Raw genomic sequence first — 11,514 nt, forward strand, 5'->3', positions numbered from 1 at the left:
AGAGAAGTGGAGTGCATGCTGTACAGCTTTAAGATGTGAAGCAGCATCCATGCTCCCCTGTGCCTGGGAGACTTAATGTCTCCTGGAACACCCACTGAAGAGAGACAGCTTTAACATGCCGCCAGCCTTAAAGGCACAATTGATCCCATACATAGCTAAGTAAATAATAGACTGCTAAAGGGAGCTAACAGTGCAATTTCAAGATGACAGACCTGGGCCCTATGTCACCATACAAGCAAGCATGGCAGCTTCCTGCTACTTTAGTCATTCCTATTACTATATGAAGTTTATCCATTTTAAAAAAATCATTGTCAACATACATGTTTTGTTAACTAGACAAAGGGATTATCATATTTTAATGAATTGCAGTTTTCCTTTAAATAACAGCAATAATTTCCTGAAGTCTCAAAACTAAAGGAATTTTAATAATTAATGTGATTAAAGCCATTTCCAGTATTCAACCTGCCAACTAATAGAAAATTCTGGTCTGATGTGTAGCCTGATAATCAACATGTAAAACAAATGACGACACCGCAATTACATATATCACCAGCTCAATACTATTCTTAAATCTGAGATCCTGTCATTCCTAGTCTAGGTTAGGAATATTTCCACACACTGACTATATGTTAATCTTGAAAAAATCAAAACACACTAATTAAAACACTATTTAATACACTCCTATTTCATTCGAGGAAAAGTCCTAGAACCAAATTATTTACGTTAACAACACAACTTCTTCCTTTATTTTCCATCAGTTTTGACTACTCTAGGTGGATATTATTGGATGATTTAATCATTGGCTATATACACTCAAATACCAAGAGACTGTTCTGAACTAGACATCAGGAGAACGATCCCAAAAAAGCCCATATGATAATAAAAGAGGACTACAGCTAAACATTGTGTTATTCCAACATTATTATTGACATGTTCTGTACAAGCTGTGCTATGAACCCTGGTACATTTAGACGGGATAACAAGATCAAAAGTGCATTTCAGTAGTAAGACTGGACTCACAATGAGAAAGCCCTGTAATATTTTGCAGCTACTCTTTTGGTTGCAGTGACCTCCTGCTCCTTCGTGAGGCAAGCACTTGGTAACAATCCAGGAGAAGTACATCTGATTTTCCCACCAAATGAACTGTTGAAGCAGTTCCTTTAGCTCTTCAGCTCAGTCTATCTTGGGATCACAAACTTTTCTATTCAAGTCCAGGTGGCTCATCTACTCTTTATAATATGTGTGCAAATATTCAGCTGGCTGGGCTGTGTGAATGAGCATGGAGGAGAAAAGACAAATTCTTACAGCTGTCCTTACTTCTATGGATCAAGGCTGAGAAGCAACACTGTTAGATTCTAAAACTATGGGCCACATGTTCAGCTGGCATAAATTAGCACCTCTCCACTGAAGAGGCTAGGGCAATTTATATCAGCTGAGGACCTAGGCCTGCATGTGCAGTGATGTCTCCAAACCAGAGAATAAAACTCTATGCTACTTTTAAGTGCCCATACCACACAACATTCCATCCTTGTGCAAATATAGTTATAACTTATCATAAACACTTTCTTTTTTCCCCAGAAGGGCAACCTTAAAATATCTTTTACTTTCTTTAAAAAAGAAAAAGCCTGACAGCTGGGTTTGGTGACATAACCAATTGATATCTGAGGAGAACAAACAATACACTAGAAGAAAAATAGCTTTAGTACTGAAGCACAGTATGAAAGGTACACAATCAAAGTGATGCACAAGCGCCCCCTGTCCACTGCACAGCGCAATAAAAGCAAACGGAGGGGAAGAGAGACTTTCTTACCAAAGTCCCTCTCAAAATCCATCCAAACTAGTGACAGAGGGATATAGCTTAAGACACAAAGAATTCCCAGTGTCCGGGGAGACACAAAGACACCGCTGAGTGTGGGAGTGTGAAGATCGCTCATCAGGAATCTCCTTCCACACTTTCCTGACCCTCTGCAGCCCGCTCCCCAGCTAGCTGCTAATATCTATTGTTCTACACAGCCACACAAAGCCAGCAGCTCATTAAAACACACACACTCCCTGTCCCCTCCTGTACCGAGCAGAGAGGAGGAAGGATCTTAGGGCACAGAGATAATGAATCTTACCAAGAGTCACCTACCAGATTTCTGCCTCCATCTCCCCTGCAGAAAGGAGACTTAGTTAATCTCCCATACACACCCCAGCACGGTTTTAGGCTCTTACCTAGGCTGCTGCCCAGAGCCGAAAGAATGCAGATGCAAATTCCAGCTGTTGCAGCTCGCTGGACGCCTCCAGTTCTGATCTCCTAGTCTGGCCAGAGGCAGCTTTTTGGAAAAGCTGGGAAGAGGGGGAGGGAGAGGGAGAGAGAGAAATATGCAAAGACAGGAAGTGGAGACAGCAGCGGCCAGTGCGGGAGATTAATGGGAACCAGTAACCCAGCAGCCAACAAAGGAACCTGCTCCCTAATCACAGCCTTCCTGGCTTCTGCTGCAGCCAACGCCACAAAAAAGGGCTGCCTTCACAAAGGAGAAGTCATTGCCCTCCCCAGCACGCAACCCCCAAACTGATTTCTAGTCCCAGGGAGATATGCGAAGCTTTGGATTGTCTGCAGAGTGACAGCCCCAGGGAGCATATGGATCCTGGCCAGGCAGAGGGGACCAATCCCCCCAGGCAGCAGCAAAGGGCAATACTCCGTGGTCCTTGGGGTCAGATTGAAATGAGCAAGACAGGGGAACTATTGCCCTCATTTATTTTTAAGTGGACTCTTGTATTTTATTTGTATTATTTATTATTTGTATTAAACAAGAAAACCTCTTCTTTTAGAGAAGCCAGCGTTGTCAGGAGCAAAACAAACTGCAACTTTCTGTCATTTTCATACACAGACACAGACCCTCATGTAGACCACATGGTTTTAATCATAGGAGAAGAAGTGAATCTGATAGTATGCATGGAAACTGTGAGAGCTTGGGGTGAGAGAACCGACTTACAAAAATCTAAAAAGTTCTCCAAACTCATAATGAAAGAGTATTAAGGTCACGGTATAAATCTCCAAAGGATGGGGAAGAGAGGGGAGAGGAAATGGCATGCATATGAACTTCATTAATGGTATCTGTTGTACAGCTCCAGTCTGCTAGGGCTAGCCTTACTCATAACAATACTGTAATGAACTCCTCCCTAGTGGATGGGAACAAAACTGTCCAACTATGGGTCCTAAGCCCTATAGCCACTAAGAGACAAAATAAATGTGAGACCCTGATCCTACACCCAAATGGAGCCCGCACTGATCCAGTTGTGCGATCAGAGACACACCAAAATTTAAGGGAACATGAAGATATTGGAATGGTGTACCTGGCAAAGAGAACATGGTGCCACTTTTCTAGATGTCTTTTGAATACCCACAGAGCACACTAGCACCTTATGGGCCAAATCCTTAGCATTGATTTCAGTGCACCTACACCAGTGGGTAGCTGCACTGAAATTTACCACTGAGAACCTGGCCCACAATGTTTAATGTAATATAAATATGGATCATCCTATTAAAGACCCACATTGCCAGCAATTAGCTGCAATAGCCAATTGGTTTATTTGTGAAATTAATGGGGGGGTGACAAAAACTCAAAAGTCTTGCATAGGTAAATATTTATATAGAGATAAATCACATCATGACGTGTTAAGTGAAAGGGAAAAGATCAGAAAGGCACCAAATCAGGAAAACACAAGGGCCAGATTTGTAAAGGTATTCAGGCACTTAATTCAAGGGGAATTGGCCACCTAAATACCTTTAAAATTCTGGCCCTATGGCATTTGCTTCATTTTATGCATGTGCTTAAATCCCATTGACTTCAATGGGACCTAATCCTATAGTTAGAATTACACACATGCTTACCTCCTTACCTGCTTTACTGAATCAAAACAGGGGGGACAGAGATTTTCTTAGCTTCCACAGCACACATACAAATAAGTTACTGGTGATGAATCTTGATATCTCAAGACAGTATAGTCCCACATGACAAGGAAATATGATATAGCTGTCTGGCATTTCACAAACCCACTTACATTTCAGAAAAAGAATATAAAGGAAATAAGTGCAACACTCATCTGGTTTCTAATGCTAAAATGTGTTTCAAAGCACTTCAGCTGTCAGCCTTCTTGTAGCAGATGTATTTACTCAGCTGCAAAAAATGTATTATGTCACTGTACATCAAAAATGGTCGGAGTTTAAGTTACAACGCACAGAGAATAACTGAACTAACTCTGATTTAAAAAGTTGCTGTTAAAAATATCATGACAAATCATGGCAGGAACAAAAATGAATAAATCTATCTTTTCTAACCAAGGAAAGGACATAGAAGAAGCTTTTGTTAGTTCCATCCCATATCTTCCCATATTATGCCCATGCAATAGTGGCTATTTCAAAATGCAGCATCCTGAAGACGTAAATGGCTGTAACACAGTGACCAGCAGAATGAGAATCAGCAGTTTCCTACTCTAACACTGACCGATTGTATCACCTTAGTTACAACACATAACTTATATGTGCCTCAGTTTATTCATCAACAAAAGAGATATAAGGGCTTTGCAAGACTTTAATATTTGTAAAGCACTTTGAGAAGCCTCAGATAAAAGGCAATAAATAAGTGCAACATATTAATCATTTATAGATTAAAGTTATTGTTATTTTTATATGCAGTGTAGCGTGTCTCTCTCTTATCAACAGAAGTTGGTCCAGTAGAAGATATTACCTCACCCACCTTGTCTCTCTCTTATTTTTATGCAAGGCAAGAATAAAGTCTTATATGTACTAAGTTTGTTCTGAACCAGAGACAGCCTATATGTAATCAGACAGTGAGCAGGGACTGGGTGTCCCAAAATAAGTTGTCCATGCAATTGGAGATAAATATTCACCTCCTAGGTGAAAGCCCATGTTGTCATATGGGGATAATTAATAAAGTCTAAAAAAGCCAAAAATGGCTGAAAATTTAAAATTGGATGGGAACAGACCACAAATCCCAGTGATAATTGAACCTAGATTCATAGATATCAAGGTCAGAAGGGACCATTATGATCATCTAGTCCGACCTCCTACACAACGCAGGCCACAGAATCTCACCCACCCACTCCTGCGAAAAACATGGGTCATGCTGTAAACAGGAAGAGCTCTCAGCCTTGCTTATAGCTCTTTTCTTGGCTTCACACAGACTCAACAGACATTCTAAGCTTCAGAATGATGCACAGACAAGAGTGACAATCCTGGAATTTTATTATATAGATACATCCAAGGGACACCCTTAGCTGTTGAAACTCGGGGCAGCCACCCATGTCACACACCTTTTAGATGTCTTCTAAAGTGCTAAAAAAAAAAAATTAATTTTGCAAAGCGCTTACCCTGTCATTTGAAAAAGAAACAAGGTACTGATGACTGAGCCTCTAGTCTCAGTAGCTGTCCAAAATGAACATTGAAAATCCTGCCCAAAGAGAGAAGCCCAGCTTTTGGGAACTGGGGGTTGGGGAGGATGGGGAAGATCTTTCTTGACTGTTCTCACCATCATGTAAAACAAATTAAACAGATACACTGAAAACACCTGAACCAACTTGTTTTTCATCCCAGTTGCTGGTGTAGGCCCCATCCAGCAGAGCACCAAAGCCAGGGGTGGGCAAACTATGGCCCAGGGGCCGCATCTGACCCTTCAAACATTTTAATCCAGCCCTCGAGCTCCTGCCGGGGAGCAGGGTCTGAAGCTTGCCCCGCTCTGGTGCTCCAGTCAGGGACCAGGGTCGGGGACTTGCCCCGCTCTTTGCTTTCCGTGGCTCCACACGGCTCCCGGAAGCAGCAGCACAACCCCCCTCCAGCTCCTACACATACAGGCAGCCAAGGAGCTCGGCACCCTGCCCCTGCCCCAAGTGCTGCCGTCGCAGCTCCCATTGGTCTGGAACCACAGCCAATGCGGGCTGCAGAGGCGGCATCTGCGGACAGGGCAGCATGCAGAGCTGCCTGGTTGCACCTCTGCGTATGAGCCGGAGGGGGGACATGCCGCTGCTTCTGGGAGCTGCCTGAGGTAAGCACCACCTGGAGCCTGCACCCCGACCCCCGGCCCCAGCCCATGTCCCCCTCTTGCCCTCAAAAACCCCTTGATCCCAGCCCAGAGCACCCTCCTGCACCCCAAATCCTCATCCCCTGCCCTACCCCAGAGCCCACACCCCCAGACAGAACCCTCACTGCCCCCTGCACCCCAACCGCCTGCCCCAGCCAGAGGCCCCCTCCTGCACCCTGAACCCCTCATTTCTGGCCCACCACAGAGCCTGCACCCCCCAGCTGGAGCCCTCACCCCCTCCTGCATCCCAACCCTAATTTTGTGAGCATGTATGGCCGGCCGTACAATTTCCATACCCAGATGTGGCCCTTGGGACAAAAAGTTTGCCCACCCCTGGCCTAAGCACATGCTTAAGTGCATTGCTGAAGAGGGAGACTTAAGCGTGTGCTTAAAGTTATCCCTTCAGGCCAGCTGGGAAAGGCTTGTTTATTACAGAGTGAGTTTCTGGCAAGCAGCTGGCTGCTGCTCTAATGAAGCAATTGAGAGATGCTGATAAAATGTAAGTTAAGAGGGGGTCCTTTTCTTCCGTTGCTGGATAGATTACAGCTAGACAGGCAAAGCCTAAAACAGAGGGATGGAGGAATTGAAAATCAGGGCCAACATGCCTGATTGTTGGCTCCAGCCAAGCTGCACTCGGAACAGCAACTGAATGTAAAGAAGGTTTGTCTGCCCACTTTGCTCCTCCCTCTATGACCCCCCTCCCCAGCATAGGTTAGAAACCCTCAGAACTGCTCTAACATACACTCAGCTGCAACAGCTTCCAAGGGGCTTTCCGACAGCTGAGAATAGCCAGAGTGCAGGAACACTGTGGCCATGCCCCTGTACAGACCTCTCTGAGGGAGTGGTGTAGCCCTGATTCCAGATGGTGTAGAGACAATGTGAGTCCCACTACACTGGGGATGTTCCCTGATGGACAAATATGCCTATTTTACAATCTTTTTGCTATCAAAACAGTGTAAAGAGGCCTGAGTAGAATGGACAATCAGGCCTGAGGTATGTCACTAGCCTTCCAGAAACTTGCAACAGTGCCTTCAATGCCACAATGCTGTAGTGTGGACAAGGTTCAATTTTCTAGGTAAGGGTCTCTCAGCAATGCCATATAAACCACAAGTTTAAGGGGTTTATATCTCAACATCAAACTAAAACTCAGCATACTTGGAATGAGACAAGCCTTTAGCTTTCCTGTGCTTTTGCTGGCTCCAATGCAGCCCTGAAAATTATTTAATATCTTTTGTGGTATTGAATAGTAGTAATATTGTAGTCTCATATACTCTGATAACGCCACAGTAAAAGTAACTAGTTAAATGTCCTTGAAAGTGTTATTGTCTTGTTCATTTTAAAAGGCAACTTAATGCAATGACAAATTACATTATAGTTACATGTTTTTGCTGAGCCACCATTTAGAGTTGTCAGGAGAACACAATGGCAGCAACGCTCCAAAACTGGACAAGGACTCTGTGCTCTTTAAGTAGATGTGCAACTTCAGAGCACTCGCATTATGTAGCAAGCACTGGCTGCATGAAGTGTGGTCATTTTTCTTCATATCATTTTAAACATACCACCAAAGAGGAATGGTTGCACAGAAAGTGATTTTGTGAGAAGTTTCAGAGTAACATCCGTGTTAGTCTGTATTCGCAAAAAGAAAAGGAGTACTTGTGGCACCTTAGAGGCTAACCAATTTATTTGAGCATAAGCTTTCGTGAGCTACAGCTCACTTCATCGGATGCATACTGTGGAAACTGCAGAAGACATTATATTCACAGAAACCATGAAACAATACCTCCTCCCACCCCACTCTCCTGCTGGTAATAGCTTATCTAAAGTGATCACTCTCCTTACACAATGTGTATGATAATCAAGTTGGGCTATTTCCAGCACAAATCCAGGTTTTCTCACCCTCTGCCCCCCCCCCCACACAAACTCACTCTCCTGCTGGTAATAGCCCATCCAAAGTGACCACTCTCTTTACAATGTGTATGATAATCAAGTTGGGCTATTTCCAGCACAAATCCAGGTTTTCTCACCCTCTGCCCCCCCCCCCACACACAAACTCACTCTCCTGCTGGTAATAGCCCATCCAAAGTGACCACTCTCTTTACAATGTGTATGATAATCAAGTTGGGCCATTTCCAGCACAAATCCAGGCTTTCTCACCCCCCCCAAAAAACACACACACACAAACTCACTCTCCTGCTGGTAATAGCTTATCCAAAGTGACCACTCTCCTTATAATGTGTATGAAAATCAAGGTGGGCCATTTCCAGCACAAATCCAGGTTTTCCCACACACACCCCCCCCACTCTCCTGCTGGAGAGTGAGTTGGGGGGGTGAGAAAACCTGAATTTGTGCTGGAAATGGCCCACCTTGATTATCATGCACATTGTAGGGAGAGTGGTCACTTTGGATAAGCTATTACCAGCAGGAGAGTGAGTTTGTGTGTGTATGGGGGTGGGGGAGTGAGAAAACCTGGATTTGTGCTGGAAATGGCCCACCTTGATTATCATGCACATTGCAGGGAGAGTGGTCACTTTGGATAAGCTATTACCAGCAGGAGAGTGAGTTTGTGTGTGTATGGGGGTGGGGGGGGTGAGAAAACCTGGATTTGTGCTGGAAATGGCCCACCTTGATTATCATGCACATTGCAGGGAGAGTGGTCACTTTGGATAAGCTATTACCAGCAGGAGAGTGAGTTTGTGTGTGTGTGTTTTGGGGGGGGGGGGGTGAGAAAGCCTGGATTTGTGCTGGAAATGGCCCACCTTGATTTTCATACACATTGTAAGGAGAGTGGTCACTTTGGATGGGCTATTACCAGCAGGAGAGTGAGTTTGTGTGTGTGATTTTTGGAAAAAAAGGGGGGGGGTGAGAAAACCTGGATTTGTGCTGGAAATGGCCCAACTTGATTATCATACACATTGTAAAGAGAGTGGTCACTTTGGATGGGCTATTACCAGCAGGAGAGTGAGTTTGTGGGGGGGGGGGGGGGGCAGAGGGTGAGAAAACCTGGATTTGTGCTGGAAATGGCCCAACTTGATTATCATACACATTGTAAGGAGAGTGATCACTTTAGATAAGCTATTACCAGCAGGAGAGTGGGGTGGGAGGAGGTATTGTTTCATGGTCTCTGTGTATATAATGTCTTCTGCAGTTTCCACAGTATGCATCCGATGAAGTGAGCTGTAGCTCACGAAACCTTATGCTCAAATAAATTGGTTAGTCTCTAAGGTGCCACAAGTACTCCTTTTCTTTTTGCGAATACAGACTAACACAGCTGTTACTCTGAAACCTTTAAATCACTGTGTATAATATTGCTTAAATGAGATACAAGTCCTTTTACATGTAGAGAACTTAAGGAGCTTGGCTTGTTTAGCCTAACCAAACAAAGGCTGAGGGGAGATATGATTGCTCTCTATAAATACATCAAAGGGATAAATATCAGGGAGGGAAAGGAGTTATTTAAATTAAGTGCTAATGCTGAGACAAGAACAAATGGATTTAAACTGGCCATCAACATGTTTAGGCTTGAAATTAGACCAAAGTTTCCACTCAACAGAGGAGTGAAGTTCCGGAATAGCCTTTCAAGGGGAGCAGTGGGGGGCAAAAAACCTAACTTGTTTCATCACTGAGCTTGATAAATTTATAGAAGGGATGGTATGATGAAATTGCCTAAAATAGCATGTTGCCCATCAGCAATTGCTTGCAGCAAAAATCCCCAACAGCCAGAGATGGGGAACTAGATGGGGAGGGCTCTGAGTTAGTAAAACTTCTGTTAAACTTTGAAATACCTTAACTTTTTAATTTTAAGAATAACTGGAATGTACTAACATCAAGAAATTGAACTGTGCACCAACATTGGTTGGACCAGTATTAAATAGTGTTATACTAGGTGACAGCCTTAGAATGTTAACCCTACATTTTTCTGGTTCAGATATTTTCCCATCAAATTTACCCGTTGTTGCAAACTAGATTGCAATTAAGCTTTTCGCTTACTGAGCTCCCAGGCTTCTTTGGGACATCTTTTATTTTCTACAGGGGAAAACAGACAGTATTAGGGAGAGCAAAAGTCGATGTTCGGTGTTAAGCATGGCAAAAGTAGTAACAGTATTTCTTTTATATTGTTGCGTAGATAGGAGTTCAATATATCTCTCTCGTGTCTCAGTAAATATGTCCTTAATCAGTCGCTACTTACACTCTTCAAGTCTTAAAACACAAGTACACTTTCACAATTACAGAATAAAACAAGGCTCACAATATCACAGCTGGGCTCTCCCTTCAATTCAGTTCATTCTCATATCTCACTAACTGGCTGGCCATGTCCTGCCTTTATATATCCGTTAGACTGACATTTTAGGAGGTTTGAGGAAAATGTAGTTCTCAGAAAGTCTGGAAGGTTCCATGAGATTCTACAAAGGTCCAGAACAGTCTAGGAGGTTAGTGAAAAATGAATCCACATACAGAATACCTGAAACATTATACTTCAAACGTTCTATTTTCCCTTTTGTAGTTAACACCAAAAACAGCACACACACCCCCCCCAAGCCCAGTACCCAGAGCGCCTGGGTCACCTGTCCCTAAATCCCGCCCTGCTGCTGTTAATGACTAAAGAGCAGTTGTATGGTACTCTCAAAAAATGACTACATAAAACTTGTTATTCAACAGATCTAGCCTTGTGCTTATTGTCCCACCTGCTGATTTCAGTGACAAAACTAACTTTTTTTTACTGCTTTTCTTATGACTGTTCACCTTGCAGACTCAACACTGCTATGACTGATTAAGCTGTAGATTCTGTTCCAGCTTGTGTATCTTCAACAAACACAGTCTGGTCTACAAAACTAGGGATGGTCTAGGAGATGGAAAGAGCCCTGCTTAGCTCTGGGAGCCCACGCTGCATTTGCAGGTCTGACAAACTAAAACAATCATTTTATTTGTAAATGGGATACATTTCATCTGGAGTCATTTAGAGCAACCTTCCCAGACTACTGTACCCCTTTCAGGAGTCTGATTTGTCTTGAGTACCCTAAATTTCATCTCACTTTAAAAATGCGTGTTTACAAAACAGACATAGAAATACAACAGTGTCACAGCACACTATTACTGAAAAATGGCTTACATTCTCATTTTTACCATATAATTATAAAAGAAATCAACTGAACTGTAAATATTGTACTTACATTTCAGTGTATAGCATACAGAAAAGCATAAACACGTCATTGTATGAAAATTTAGTTTGTACTCACTTCACTAGTGCTTTTTATGTAGCCTGGTGTAAAATGAGGCAAATTTCTAGATGAGTTGATGTACCCCTTGTAAGATCTCTGGGTCATGTACCCCTCGTTGAGAACCACTGAGTTATAGGAGGAGGAGCCCTGCACTTGACAAAGAGGATTAACACAATTTCAAGGAATTTTACCTAGCAGGGATTATAATCTGCTCG

At 43.2% G+C, this 11,514-nt stretch overlaps 1 protein-coding gene across 5 annotated transcripts in view; it reads right to left on the reverse strand.

Annotated features, from left to right (window-relative positions):
• Positions 1 to 11,454, reverse strand: part of DENND2B (DENN domain containing 2B) — a 294,903-nt gene extending 283,449 nt beyond the window's left edge. For 3 of the 5 annotated variants that reach the window (XM_074954988.1, XM_074954997.1, XM_074954994.1), the window contains exon 1: positions 2,215 to 2,368. The gene's annotated coding sequence lies outside the window, so the exon portion shown is untranslated. Of the gene's footprint in view, positions 1 to 2,131; positions 2,369 to 11,317 lie in introns of those variants that run through there. The other 2 variants (XM_074954990.1, XM_074954989.1) reach the window with 2 other exon arrangements.
• Between the last annotated feature and the right edge of the window lie 60 nt (positions 11,455 to 11,514).

Source organism: Natator depressus, chromosome 6, assembly GCF_965152275.1.
Source record: "Natator depressus isolate rNatDep1 chromosome 6, rNatDep2.hap1, whole genome shotgun sequence".
Lineage (NCBI taxonomy): Eukaryota > Metazoa > Chordata > Testudines > Cheloniidae > Natator > Natator depressus.